This window comes from Sus scrofa, chromosome 2 (assembly GCF_000003025.6).
Source record: "Sus scrofa isolate TJ Tabasco breed Duroc chromosome 2, Sscrofa11.1, whole genome shotgun sequence".
NCBI lineage: Eukaryota > Metazoa > Chordata > Mammalia > Artiodactyla > Suidae > Sus > Sus scrofa.
The window spans coordinates 6189423-6205154 of record NC_010444.4 but is presented as its reverse complement, the minus strand read 5'-3'; the positions used below and the strand labels follow the sequence as shown (position 1 = coordinate 6205154).

Sequence of the window (15732 nt, the reverse complement as noted above, 5' to 3'; positions counted from 1 at the left end):
TCTCAATGACACTGTGTAACCAACTTAACCCAATTGTCATTTATCAAGCTCTATACAGAATAAAGTCCATTTTTACAGGTATATGAAACATTAACCAAAACTTTAACTATACAAATATAGTTCCAGCCGTGTTGCTGCAAATGGCGTTAGTTTTTCTCCTTTATGGCTGAGTATTCCATCGTATGGAACCCGTTCATCTGTGATGGACATTTAGGTGGTTTCTGTGTCTCTTATTGAGACTAGCGCTGCAATGAACATAGGAGTGCATGTATTTTTTGTATGAAAGGTTTGTCTGGATAGATGCCCAGGGGTGGGATTGCTGGCTCGTATGGTAGTTCAATGTTTAGTTTTCTGAGATACCTCCTTACTGTTTTCCGTAGTGGTTGTACCAGTTTACATTCCCACCAACAGTAAAAGAGGGTACCCTTTCCTCCACACCCCCTCCAGCATTTATTTGTAGCCTTGTTAATGATGGCCATTCTGACTGCTGTGAGGTGGTACCTCATTGTAGTTTTGATTTGTATTTCTCTAATAATTAGCAATGTTGAGCAATTTTTCATGTGCCTACTGGCCATCTGAATGTCTTCTTTAGAGAAATGTCTATTTAGGTCTTCTGCCCATTTTTCAATTGGGTCTGCTTTATTTATTTATTTTTTTTGCTATTTCTTTGGGCCGCTCCCGTGGCATATGGAGGTTCCCAGGCTAGGGGTCGAATTGGGGCTGTAGCCACTGGCCTACGCCAGAGCCACAGCAATGCGGGATCCAAGCCGCGTCTGCAACCTACACCACAGCTCACGGCAACGCCGGATCCTTCACCCACTGAGCAAGGGCAGGGACCGAACCTGCAACCTCATGTTCCTAGTCGGATTCATTAACCACTGCGCCACGACGGGAACTCCTGCTTTATTTTCATCATAGAAAGTAACAAACCAATTCTAAAATGCATATAGAAGGAGTTCTCTTGTGGCTCAGCCGGTTGAGGATCCGGCATTGTCATTGCAGCAGCTTGAGTTGCTGCTGTGCTATAGGTTCGATCCCTGCCCTGGGAGCTTCCACATGTTGTGAGCGTGGCCATAAATACATACATACATACATACATGTATATAGAAATGCAAAAGACCTAGAATAGGCCTTTTAAAATACTTAAAAAAAACAAAAACAAAAACAGCAAAGTGAGAGGACTGGCTTGTTTGCATACGGTACTGGCAAAGAATAGACATTTGGATAAATGAGACATAGATAAATGAGACAGAACAGAGTCCAGAGATAGACACACACACGTGTAGATCCGCACATACAGTCAACTGATTTTCAGCAACAATGTCAGAGTGAAATTGTGCAGGACTGGAGTTCCTGTCCTGGCGCACGGAAACGAATCTGACTAGCAACCATGAGGTTCGATCCCTGGCCTTGCTCAGTGGGCTAAGGATCCGGCATTGCTGTGAGCACAAACTGTGAAAAATAAATGAATGCTAAATTGGACTCGATCAAAATTTAAAATGTTACTTTTCGAAAACACTACTAAGAAAAGGCAAGCCACAGTCTGGGAGAAAATGTATGCGATCCATGTATCTGACAGGGACTGTAAAGAAGCCTTATGATTCAGTAACAAGATGTTAACTCCATTCTTAAAACCAGCAAAAAGATGTGAGCAGATGCTCTGCAAAATAAGATATACTATGGAGATAGTTCTCTCGTGGTGCAGCAGGTTAAGGCTCTGACGTTGTCACTGCAGGTACTTGGTTGGTGCTGTGGGACATGTTGATTCCTGGCCTGGGAGCTTCCTCATGTCCTGGGTACAGCCAAAACGAAACAAAGTCAACAAAATAAGGTATACAAATGACCAGGAGTACCATGAAAAGATACTTCCATTATCAGTCATCAGGGAAAAGCAGTTTACAACCGTAATGGATGGCCAACGTAACTGTCCATTTTAGCCCCTGGAATAGGCAACATTTAAAAGACCGACAATACCAAGTGTTGGCAAATCTGTGGCACAAGTTGGGCTTTGATACCCTTCACCTGAGGATGTAAAATGGAACAGCTGGTTTGGAAAACAGTTGGCAGTTTCTTTTAATGTTAAAACTTATCCTTACCATAGGACCCGGTAATTCCATTCCTGGAGATGTATTTACCTTAGAGAAAAGAAAACACAAGTGCAGATGAAAACGAAAACTTCTATATGAACATTGGTAGCAGCTTTAGTCATCATAGCCAAAGACTGGAAACAACCCATGTGTCCATCCGTAGGTGACTGGATCAACAAATTGTGGCATGCCAACGCAATGAACTATTACTCCCCAGCACAAAGGAACTGCTGATACACAGCACAGCATGGATCGTCTCAGAAACATGTTGTGTGAAGGAAACTAGTAGCAAAAGTGTGCATGTTGGATGATTCTTCTTATATCAAAATCTGGAAGGCAGAAACCGTGTGGTGACGGGAAGGCCGATCCGTGGTTGCCTGGGATTTAGGAGTGAGGAGATGTTCTTTATCGTAACCATGGTGGTGGTGACACTGGCGTGTAAGTTTTACATTTATTGTGTATAAATTATATCTCCCAATGAAATTCAGTTTTGATGTTTCTTCTTTTTGTCTGTCTTTTTTTTGGGGGGGCCGTACCCAGGGCGTATGGAAGTTCCTGGGCCAGGGATTGAATCCATGCCACAGCAGCAACCGAAGCCATTGCAGTGACAACACCAGATCCTTAACCCGCTGCTCCACAGGAGACCTCCAAAAGTCGGTTTTGAAAAAATCTTTCCACTATTTCAAGAGGGCTACTCAGGATTCATTGACTAGATGGTTCTGCTGCAGGTTGCTTTTTCTCTTTTTCAGAACCTGTTTTGTTCAGGTATCAGGTTCCCCTTTGTGGTCCTGTTCTTCTAGGAAGATTGGTCCTATCCCAAGTTCCTGGTAATTTTGCTCATCTTGATAATTTCACTTCTACAACTACTTAGCATGTGTGACCCAGTTCTGGCCAGTGCAGATGAGCAAAAGTCTGCCAGGGCTTATAAAAGATGAAGAAATGTGATAGATCATATTTATTCCTTCCCTAACTCCATTGAAATGACGTAAAGGAATCTTTTTTTAAGTGTAAATCTATGAGGATGAAGAAAAAGGAGGAAGAGATAGCAGTGGGCCAAAATTTTACTCACAAAATTTCGAAAGCCAAAAAGTAGGTGCATATGTGATAAATAACTTTGGTGTCAACATTCCTCACTCCTCTTAAGTATTTACAATGGAGGAAGCTAATGAGACGCAAGCCGATTTTCAGCCACCATAATAAATTTTAGGTACCTCTGAATGTGGGATATGCATTTGGCCTAAAACAGAGATATTAGTTGAAAGTCTGAAATATGACAGTTAGTTCCAGATCCCCCATCCCACCCGTTGAGGTTACTGCTTCTCCCTCATTCCTGCCAAAAATGGGATGTTTACTCTCTAGAGATATTGAAACAGAGAATGTATGTGTGAAAGTCTGGTCTCGGGGAACCCTGTTAAAGCTGGGGTGAGAGGCAGGATTCTCAGCCAGAAGAGTGAGATTAAGTGAAAATCTGTACTTTCAACCCGATCTTTTCAACCATCTTTCCTGTCTTGGCTTCCAGAATCCTGACAGCTGAGCTTACTGTCATAAGCACCACCTCTGTTCACCAAGACATTAAAAGACTTAGAGAAGCTGACCCATCCATGACTCCTAGAACGCTAGTTTATTAACCACCATCACAACCCCAGCAATGAGATTATAACATTCCTTTCTGGGGAAATTGACCAGCCTGTGAAAAAAATGTGCTCTTTGGAGTTTCCCTGTTCCCCTCAGGCTCTGATGAGGTCCAACAGGAAACAGTTGATACACACAGAATTCCTAGTTGGCTGTTTTCACCCTCTGTAAAATATGAGCAGAATTTTAAGTGTCTCCAGATATTTATAGAAAGCCTTCTCCATGAAAAACAAAGTCCTCAAAGAGATAAGATGTTTCATCTAGGAAATAAGAGCAGGATGCTGTATTATTCAGGGAGTTCCCTGGTGGCTCAGCAGGTTAAGGCTCTGATGGGTTCAGTCCATGGCCTGTGAACTTCTGCATGCTGTGGGCATGGCAGGAAAAAAAAAAAAAAAAACTATTCAGGAATGCTCTTGAGAGTTAAAACTGTCACTAAGTGAAGATTGAAGTAAAGAAGTTGGAAGGTAAAGTTGAGATCTCCTGGAAAGTAAAACAGTCAGCCAAAGAGACAGTAAGAGAGAATAAACCAGAAAATTAAAGGATATCTAGAAGGTCCAACGTCTGACCAACAGGAGAAGGAAAGAGAAAATAAAAAGATGAAGGATAGGACATTGTTGCAGAAATAATGCAAGATTTTCCCAAACATTAAGGTCTCTAGGTTGGATAAGGGCCCACCAAGGGTCCAGAATGAAAAAGACCCACAATAAGGAAATTTTAGGATATTGACAAGAGATTTTAAAAGCTCCCAGAGACAAAGGACCAAAAAAAAAAAAAAAATTCTAAAATAAATGCCATTAAGCTACTTAACAGCAGCACTAGAATCTAAAAGACAACAGACCAATACCATCTAAAGTCTGATGGAAAAATTTCCAACCTATAATTCTATACTGTCAATCAAGAGTGAAAGGAAGTGAAAATGTTTTCAGAAATGCAAGATCCCAAAACATTTACCTGCTGCCTGCCTTTTCTTAGAACAGCTAGAGGATGTGATCTTTCAAAACTGGAAAGTAACTTAATGAAGAGAAATACCTGGAATGTAGAGGGGAAAAAGGGAATTCAACCCAGGATACGAGAGCAACCCTCAGGGTATTGGTGAGGGAAAGTCCCAGGATGACTGCCATGCAGCTGGCCCTGGCCAGGTTGGAGCTAAGGACCCTGGCTTCCAGGAGGCGTGTTTCCTAGGAAAAATGAGACTCAGAGACTCTATATATAATGTGATTGATTGTGTTGAGAGGACTCTTAGAATTAAAAAAAAAAAAAAAGATAGAGGCAATCTCCACCAAATTTTGAAATTACATAACAAGCAAATAATCGTAGCAGATTACATGACTGAACAGGACAATATTTATATCAGGACAGGAGCCGTAATCATGTAAGTGCTGAATATTGATTTAATAACATGGTGCCATGTAACTTTTGGGGGATGAAGGAAGGGTGATGTATGTGTCTCTGCGTGGTGTCAGCTGACTGTTTTGGCTTGTGTGGGAGGAACTCAGTAGATAATGTCTGAAACTGAAAAACTTAGATGGATATAAACTCAATATAGAATATTTATATCTGGATTATTATGGGAAAATGAAGGTAAATACCAAAAGCATCAAAAAGGGGGTACCCCTGGAAAGTGAAGAAGGTTGAAGAAGGAAACGTCTGTTAATTAAGCCTTAAAGCACCATTTGGTCTTTCAAATAAGGTAACCTATTATTTTGCTACAAACAAAAAAATTTAAAACAGAGACCTTAGACAAACAGTTCTTATTTTCTGCGTCTGGCTGTGGGTGTATGATGGGTGTTGAGGTTGTGATGACAGGAGTTGCAGTTTGGGTCTACCCGTGAGTAAGGAGGGTCAGCCCCCATGCTGTAAATGACAAAGGGCTTGACTCTTTCCCTTTATTCCTTGTTTTCAGAATGATGAGTTGGTTTCCTAGCTACCTTCAAAGTTAATTATGTGTGTCTTAGAAAGTCATGGAGTTTTATTTATTTGATGCTTTGTTGCCGTCATTGTTCTTCTTGGGTGTTCACACTGTCACATCTTTGGCTGTTGTGTTCTCTTTCACGGTGGCTTCTATGTTGTTTGATATGATCCCCACAGTCTGTGATGTCTTCCTTGCTTTCCAGTATGACAGGATTTTCCAGGCTCATTTTGTATTATTTCCTGAACCAGACTTAGAATCAGTTACTCTCCTTTTAATGAGAAATGGTATTTAGAGACCACAATCTGTGTGATAAGGGTGCTTGTTGCTACTGAGATAATCATCATTTCTGGCCTTTTCAGTGGAATACTTTTTTTCCTCTTTCAAAATAATTATGGGGGAGTTCCTGTTGTGGCACAGTGGTTAACACATCCGACTGGGAACCTGAGGTTGCGGGTTCGATCCCTCGCCTTGCTCAGTGGGTCGAGGATCCGGCGTTGCTGTGAGCTGTGGTGTAGGTTGCAGACGCGGCTTGGATCCCACGTTGCTGTGGCTCTGGCGTAGGCCAGTGGCTACAGCTCCGGTTAGACCCCTAGCCTGGGAACCTCCATGTGCCATGGGAGCAGCCCTAGAAAATGCAAAAAAAAAAAAGACAAAAACAGAAACAAAATAATCATGGGAGTTCCTATTGTGGCTCAGCAGGTTAAGAACCCAACATAATATCCATGAAGATGTGGGTTTGATTCCTGGCCTCATTCAGTTGGTAAAGGATTGGGCGTTGCTGAAAGCTGCAGTGTAGGTCACAGATGCAGCTCAGATCCACAGTTGCCATGGTTGGAGCATAGGCCAGCAGCTGCAGTTGCGATTCAGCCCCTAGCCCAGGAACTTCCATACACCACAGGTGATGCCATAAAATAAAATAAATAAATAAAAATAGTCACAGTTTCATACTGGTGATTTCAACTGAAGTTAAATTGAACGTCAGAGTTTTTAAACTTATTGTCCTTTATTTGCATTTCTTTTATGCCCCCCAAACTTAATATTAACATAATTGCTTATTTCCTGTATCCTATAATATGTAATAGTTTTAAAATGATACTACATTGTTGTTAACAATATGGTTGTTACTTCGCATAGGTTAAGATTTCTTTGTGGTTCTTTTTGTTCTTAGAATATACCCTGCTTGGAATAAGACTAGCTTCCTTGGCTTGGAGGAACCAAGAATAACCCCCGAGCCTGGGAGGGCATCTCCCAAGGGACATGACTCCACATTTTTTACTTCTTTTTGTTGAATTATAAAAGATCTATTGACTTGCCAGTGTGAAATCTGAGAGTTTAATGTGCAGCACTTTTCTTTCTTTCTCCTCTCTCCTCTATTTGGAAATTATTATTCTCAAGTTTTTTTGTTGTTGTTCTAGCTTCTGTAACTTTAAATGTTTCAATTACATTTTCCACTCAGGGCATTACGTGTAGTTTTTTCCTTCCCACATAAAAGTTGCAAAACCATAAATAACATTGGTCATAATATAGACATTGACACTATAGCTCTATAAATCCAATTACTTGTAGTACTAAGGTTACATTTTCTTTATTCAAAGAAGAGACCTGAGCTGCTGCAGTGACAACACCAGATCCTTAACCTGCTGAGCCACACGGGAACACCTCTGCACAAATTTCTTTGTTAAGAGTCCTCTTTACTCCTGATGTACCATTTGGTGTATGAGCCTGCTACAGCTATTATTATAAAATTTCTAAAATTCCAATTCCTTGTACATTTCCCAGCTTTATCCCTACCCCACTCTGGTAACTACTGTGGTTTGTTAATTCTCCCAGAGTTATCCATATACTAGCAAACATAAATATATACTTCATTTTCCTCCTGCTTTACATAAATGTCAACCTGCCAGCTACTATTGTGTACCCTTTTTCACGTAACAGATTTTTCTTGGCGATCTTTTCACATCAGTACAAAGAGCATCTTCACTTGTTTTTACAGCCCCATAGTCCATCCTTTGGATACACTGTAATTTACTTAACCTGTTGATGGTTACTTTGAGTTTTCCAATCTGTTGCTATTAGAAACAACATGTATCTGTGGAATAAATCCCTGAGTAGAAATGCTGAGTCAGAGCACACGTGCATTATTTGCAAAGTCGGTAGAAATGACGAAACCGCTGTCTGGGGGGGTGTGCAGACTTAGGTTCACGAGTGACAGAGGGGCATCCACTTCCCCCACAGCCTCGCCCACTGTGTCACAGGCGTACGTGTGCGTCTGGCTGTGTCTCTCTCTGTCTCTCTAGGGGGTGGGGGTGGTGTTTACTTGTCTGCTGGGGAAGCGATGGCAGTTGTTCACTGAGGCGTCCACCTTGTAAGGCTGGCGTAGAAAGATGGCCCCGCTTTTACAAAAACAGTGCAAGAAGGTCCAGCTCTCTTTACACTGAAGAAGATGCAAGGAAATGCTAACAAATAAAGAAATTAACCACAGGACCTATTTAGAAAGAGACTTGGCAACGTGCCCAGCATATTCTCCATTCGTGACACTGGAATAATTTAAATGCCCTCTAGTCTGGGCTAGTATTGTCCAATTAAGAGGTCTATTCGAATGAAAACACGTGGGTTTTTATGCTTACCGTGGTGAAGCAGATTTTTTTTTCTTCTGTTAAAATCCTCTCTTTAAATATTTGTACATTGAATGACAAATGGTGAGGATTATGGTTTAATTAAGCAAACTGGACATTTCCTGTTTTCTTTCCAACTACTGTGAATTAGAGGGATTCAAGTCAGAGCAAGACAGGGTCCCTGTCCTTCCGATGCCTTTGGTGTGGAATAATTGAATTCAAGGAAGAAGATGATGGAGTTCCTGTCGTGACTCAGCGGTTAAGGAACCCGACTAGTATCCGTGAGGACGCGAGTTCGAAGCCTGGCCGCACACAGTGGGTTAAGGAGCCACCGTTGCCATGAGGTGTGGTCTAGGTCTCAGACCTGGCTTGGATCTGGTGTTGCTGTGGTTGTGGTGTAGGCCAGCGGCTACAGCTCAGATTTGACCCTTAGCCTGGGAACCTCCATATGCCACAGGTGTGACCCTTAAAAAGGTGGGGGGGAGAAGATGATGAGCGCTTTAAGACGTGGAGGCAGTGTGGGCCTCAGAGAAGGGGCAGAGCTTCCCAGGTGGTGGGAAGTCAGGAGAGAAGACGGTATTTAGGATGATCTGAAATAATGAGCAGTAGACAGAGATATAGAGGCGAGGGAAGGTGTTTAATTGTCTTCTTATCTGCTTTGGGCCCCAGGATGTGAAACGCACATTTCCTTGGCATTTTAGTGCAATGTAGCAGGGAGTCGTGCTGAAATTTAGCACCAGAGTTTTATATCTAATTTAGGCCGTGTAACCTAGTTTAGAACACAGACTAGAGAAAGACAATCCCAGCTGCCACCCGCTAGCTGGGTGACCTTGGGCAGGCTGTTGAACTTCTGTGCACCTCTGTTTTCCTCTCCATAAAGTGAAGGTTATAATTGTTTTGAGGATGAAATTGGTGTATGTAAATCGCATATTGCAGTGCCTGGCTCGTTATTATTTTTATGTTGTACCCTCACACACTGTTACTTTTTTTCTACTTAAAAGAATATTTTTCTGGTTATAAAATTAATATATGATCGTTGTAGGAAATGTGGGGTATGTAGAAAAGCATCTTTATATCCTCACACGTAACCACCCCACTGTGGACTGGCCTAGCATCTTGGCACGTTGCCTGGGAGGCAGCCTTCAGAGCGGCTAAGAACTTGGACTCTGGATGGGTCACGTTCTAGTCCCAGCATTTACTCATCTCTCCTCCTCTCTCTCAGTTTGCCCATCTGTAAAACCTGGGGAATAGTACTGTTCACAGAATGCAAAATAAATAAGTCAATAGACGTGAGGCGATTAGAACAATGCAAGGCAGAGTGAGTGCGGTGTGAGCATCTGTGTGGCTGCTGTTATTCTTCCCTGTGTGTTTATGGCCTTTTTTAGGGGGCTCCACCCTCAACATATGGAGGTTCCCAGGCTAGGCGTCAAGTTGGAGCTTCACCTGCTGTCCTACACCACAGCCACAGCCACAGCAACTTGGGATCCAAGCTTCATCTGCAACCTAACAGCGCTAGTCAGGTTTGTTACCATTGAGCCACAACGGGAACTCCATGGCCATGTAGAGAAATCCCATCAGCCTCTGAAATAGAAAATACAAGTAAGTGTGACTAATGGTGGTGGAGTAGGCAGTCAGGAAGTACAAGAGAGGGAGTTCCCGTTGTGACTCAGCAGAAACGAATCCGACGAGTATCCATGAGGACGCAGGTTCGATCCCTGGCCTTGCACAGTGGGTTAAGGATCCGGCATTGCCTTGAGCTGTGGCATAGGTTGCAGACACATCTTGGATCTGGCGTTGCTGTGACTGTGACATAGGCTGGTAGCTACAGCTCTGATTCCACCCCTAGCCTGGGAACCTCCAAATGCCGCAGGTGCAGCCCTAAAATGACAAAAAAAAAAAAAAAAAAAAGAAGAAGAAGTACAATAGAATAAGCACACACACACACACTCTTTGCATGACCTAAAAAGATGGCTAAGGAAAGGCAGTGCAGTGGAGAAAGGGAACCCACGGAGTGACAGCTTGCCAAAAGGTGGTTACAGCTTGATTAGATGGAATCTTAGTTCTCCCTGTTGGAAAATAATTGCTTCCTGGGCAATTGGTGGAACAAAAGGTGAGTAAATCCCCGGTTTTATACTGGAATGTTTATACTGTACATAATAGTAATAATAAAATGATCCTATTACTCTAATTTCACTAGGACAATGAATAAATTCCCACCTGAAATCTCAGCCAGATAAGAAAGTCGAGGTTCCTTTTCTGTACTACAGAAAACTGCGTTTTCTTCCCACAGAAAAATCCTTACTTGGATTTAAAAATAGATAAATGAGGAAGGGAGCACTCACAGCATGAAGGGAGTCCCTGCTAACTCCCTGTCAGTGGGAGCTTTTCCCAAGTCAAGTTGGATTCTTGGAAGACTATGATGTATGGCATGAGAGGCAAGCGTACGTTATTTTAGAGCCCAGCCAAATGGGTATTAATCTATGTAGAGGGTTGAACACTTACCCCAGAGGATAGTCAGCGTGCTAACCCCTGGTGCCTGAGAGCGTGGCCTCATTTGGAAATAGGGGCTTGGCAGATGTCATGAAGTTAGGGATCTCAGATCGTCGTGGATGTAGGGCAGACCCTCAAGTGAGACGCCTGGTGCCCTTAGAAAGGAGAGGGAGGTTTGAGACACACGGAAACAGGTGAAAATAAGGCATATTCCAAGTTAGCAGTGGGAAAAAATTTTTATGCCGACACACAAGAGCACACTTTCTAAGACTTGTGCATCCATTGCATAAAGCCAAGTAAGGAATCTGAAAACTGTATAGGCAGTAAATTAGGGTAGGAGGAGTCAAAGATATCATTGTAGATAGAGATAGTCCTGAAAGGCATAATCAAATGCCTCTTTATTTGGAGCCCTTATAAGAGTTGGAGAGAGAAAGAGAGAGAGGAGAGAGTGACTCACTCAAACTTATAAGCATAACCATTAAATTGCCATTAGAGAATAATTAAGAAACCATATTAAAAATGACAGAAGTAAGGTTCATTTCTTTCTTTCTTCTTCTTTTTTTTTTTTTTTTTTTTTTTTTGTCTTTTTAGGGCCCCACCCATGGCATAAGGAGGTTCCAGCTCACGGCAATGCCAGATCCTTAACCCACTGAGTGAGGCCAGGGATGGAACCTGCGTCCTGATGGGTGCTAGTCAGATTCGTTTCTGCTGAGCCATGACAGGAACTCCTATTTCTTATTAATATAAAAAAAATTGATTGCAGTTCTTCCTTGAAAAATGGTTATTTGGTGGAGTCCTGACTCCCTTCTCATCCCAGTATCTCAGTCCCACTTAACAGGAATAATTTGAGACCAGGCTTTTTTTTTTTTTTTTTAATTTTATTTTTGAGTTTATTGCCTCTGACTTGTCTGATCTGAAGCTAAATGCCGATCTCAGGTCCACGCTGTATGCCCCGGATGTTGTGGTCCCGACAGCAGACTTTAAAGACACTCATTCGCATCCCAGCATTCTTGTTTTCAAGCTCTTGGGGTAGGTAGCTGTGGCACGAGGAATGTTCTTTGAAGCCCTGTGGTTTCAAACAGTGAGGGCATGGTAGCTCCTCTCTGTGAAGTCCTTTACCAAGGATGCCTGAGGATTATCCTGTTCCCTCACCTCTGGGAGTGGCTCTTTGTTTCTGGAGCCAAATGTGGGTCCTGCTTTGAGGTGGGCTAGTCAGAGAGGAGAAAGCTGGAATTATCTCTGGGAAAAAGCAGTCAGCTGGTTCTGCAGTGCCTACAAGTGGATTCTTAAAGGTCAAATGGCCAGCCGTGTTAATTGTCTCAGTAGAGAAAGGCTTCCTGAATCCAGCCAACGCGGCTCTCTTGCTTTGTTTGCTTAAAACGTTTGTTAGGCATCTGTCGGAGGCCACATGTGGCATGTGGCCAGAGGGCAGTGAGAAAGGGAAGGAGCTGAGCTAACAGCTGGGTGTCTCCTTCTGGCTCCTCATGGTGTGAAGCTGCTGCACCTGGATGGCTGTGATGCCTCGTCATCTAATGGGGGGGTGTGTGCGGATGAGAGCAGCCACCTCTGGTTTCAGCCTCTTGCTGTCACTGTGCTTTGGAACTTGACACAGTTAAAGGTTTCTTTCCTGTGTGTGGTCCATCTTATCAGCCAAGTCACATGACAGCAGAAATACAGATCAGCTCCTCATCTATGTGATTTCAGAAGCAGGACCGTGACTCTGGGCTGTTGGTGTCAGGACACCGGCGAAACTTCTTGGGGATTTGTATGCTCCGTCAGTTTTCTTGCAGGTAGCTCTAGAGGGACGCCAGAGCTACTTGAAAATAAATCCTTTCTATCTGGTTGACTTATTCCCCGGCGGGTCTCCAGTCACCTCTCTTCTCCGCGAACTCAGATAAAACTTATTTCCTCTTTTTCCGGGGGCGCTCCGAGAGCCACGGGGGACCTCAGATGAGACCGCTGGGCCGCGGCATTTTAGCAAGAAGCCGAGTGCCAGCAAACGCCAATTGTCAGACGCAGCCGCTGCTCAGTACGGAGGCCAAGTTCCTCCTTCTGAACCGCGTCGTTCCTCCTCCAGCTCAGAACCTGCTCCCCTGTCCTCACCTTACCCGCAGCTGCGTTTATTGCTCAGGAGAAGGACTGGTCAGGCGTCTGTGCTGCCTGCTCCGCCGAAGTGCCCGTCACGTGCTTTCCACGCTGCTAGACCCAGCCGTTGGGCTTCTCCCCCCAGCTCGCTCTGCTGCTCGGCAGCAGCATTTACCGCGTGTCCTCGAGCGCTTTCTTCCCTAGGGTCGTGCACGCGCGTCCCGTTCCCGCCTCACGCGCGGCCGCTCAGTCCCCTTTCCCGGCCTTTCTCCTCTGCCCGACCTTGGTGCCTCGGAAGCCCCGGAGCTCCGTCCTGGGCCTTCCTTCTTACTGGAGCTTTCCTCTGGGAGATGGCGACCGTTTCCGTGGCGGCAGATATCTTGATGCCATGGCTCCCGAATCGCTGTCTCTAGCCTGATCTCTCCTCTGAGCTCAAGACTCACACAGCCAGCTGCCTACGGAGCGTTGCCACTTGGATGTTCGAGCCGTCCCAACCTTAATCAGTCCTGACTTTTCTGCCCTCTTCACCCCAAAGCTTCCCGCCTTCATGGGTTCCCACCGTAAAATGAAGGGGTCTGCTGCATGGTCCAGCCTATGTCTGCTTTGCTTGCTTCTTTCTTTTTCTTTTCTTTTCTTGTCTTTCTTTCTTTTCTTCCTTCTTTCCTTCCTTCCTTCCTTCCTTCCTTTCTTTCTTTCTCCCTCTCTCTTTCTCTTTCTCGCTTCTTTTTTCATTTCATGGCCATACCCACAGCATATGGAAGTTCCTGGGCCAGGGTCAAATCTGAGCCACAGCTGTGACCTGTGCTTTAGCTGTGGCAGCACCATCCCTGTGCCCAGCCAGGGATGGAGCCTGTGCCTCCACAGCCATCTGAGCCGCTGCAGTCAGATTCCTAACCCACGGCACCGCACCCGGGACCGCCCCTGTGCCATTCGAGGCTCACATGTTGCCGCTCTCCCCCTTGACTGTGCTCCAGACATACCTGCCTTCCTCGTGCCCATCACGCAGCCCAGCCTCATTCTATGTCCAGCCTCATACTCTGTAGTTTGACCTCGTGTGTGTATCTCTAAACAGTGAGTAGTTTAATTCTGGCTTGCTGTGAACTTGGTATAGTGTCATATTGCATGTGGTCTTCTACAGCTTGTTTTTTCACTCATTACATTTTGAGACCAATGTACATTGAAGTGTAAGCTTCATTCATTTCCAGTGCGGATAGCACTTGATATATGAACATATCATAGTTCAGCTGCGCTTCTAACAGTGTACAGGTGGGTGCTGATCGGCATAATACAAATAATGTCTAGCTTAGAGCGAGCTTACTAGGGCCCAGGCACAGTTCTCCGTGCTTTTATATATGTGTGAGTCCTGACAAGAACCCTGTGAGTTGGTATCACAGTCCTCATTTTATTTTATTTTATTTTATTTTAGTAGTAGTAGTAGTAGTAGTAGTAGTATTTTGCATTTTAGGGCCTCACCTGTAGCAGATGGAAGTTCCCAGGCTAGGAGTTGAATCAGAACTACAACTGCCAGCCTACACCACAGCCACAGCAATGCAGGATCCAAGCTGCATCTGCAACCTACACCACAGTTCACAGCAACGCCGGAACCTTAACCCACTGAGCGAGGCCAGGGATGGAACAGGCATCCTCTGGATGCTAGTCGGGTTCATTAACCGTTGAGCCACGAAGGGAGCTCCCACAGTCCTCATTTTACCGATGAAGAGACAGAGGAGGATGGAGTGGCTCCCGCAAGGTCGCCTAGGCCGTGAGTGAACTCGAGGGACCGCGGGTTCACTCCTGTTCGACTCCCTAAGCTGATGCCCGAGTTTCCTGAGTGACTCAGCCAGCGACAGTCCCGCTAGAGCGTATGCGTTCCCATCGTCCCCCGTCTTCACCCACATTCAGTTTTGCCAATTTTGTGGGTGTAAAATGATATTTTGATTTCAGTTTGCATTTCCCTGATTCATAATGAGGTTGAACATATTTCCGTGTCTCTATTATCCATTAGTGTTTCCTCTTCGGGAAACATGCAACGTCTGTTCCTATCTTTTGCCCACTTTTCTATTGGCGGTGTGGTCTTCTTCTTAATGAATTATAGGCATTCTTTATTCTTTAGACCCTTTGTCAGTATTGTGTCTCAAGTATCTTCTCCAAGTTCATGACTTGTGCTTTAATAACTCTCTTCATGGTTATCTCCAAATGAACAGAAATTCCCGATTGTAATGTAATCGAATGTCTCAACACTTTGAGTGTCACATTTGAGAACTCCACTCGCACTTCAGAGTGCGAAGGATTTTATCCTAACTTCTCCTGTGACTTTGCATTTCACATTCAAGTCTTTAATCCACCTGGAGATTATTTTTATATATGGTGTGAGGTGTGGATCCAATTTTTTTTTCCATTTCATAGTTTATTTTTTTCCCAGTTACTGAATTACTGCCTTTTCCTTGTATCAGATTTCTGTATCATCGTGGGCTTGTTTGGGGCATTCTGGCCTGTCCCGTTGGTCTGTCTTTCTGTTCCTTCACTAATATCATACTACCTCAACTAGTACTGCTTTACAATAAACCTGGACGTCTGATAGGCTAATTTACCCACCTCCTTTCTCTTCTTCAAGAGCATCTTGGTTTTTCTTGGTCCTCTTCCTTTTAGGTTTTAGAATTAGCTTCTGTGGAAAATCCTGTTGAAATTTTGATCAGTGTTGTATTAATTTCGTATGTCAGTTTGGAGGAGAATTGAGAGCTTGATGCTGAGTTTCCTTATGCATGAACTTGGTATCTCTTTTCCTGGTTCGGTGTCTCACAACAGTATTTGTATGACTCTGAAGAGGCCTGGCCCATCCTGCTGAGAGGAAGGCAGCTTAGGGTAGTGTTTAAGAGCAAAGGCTCCAGAACCAGACCGCTTGGGCTTAAAC

The 15732-nt window shown here is 44.0% G+C and overlaps 1 protein-coding gene across 1 annotated transcript in view; it reads left to right on the top strand.

Annotated features, from left to right (window-relative positions):
- Positions 1–15732, top strand: part of PACS1 (phosphofurin acidic cluster sorting protein 1) — a 138965-nt gene that overhangs the window by 72155 nt on the left and 51078 nt on the right.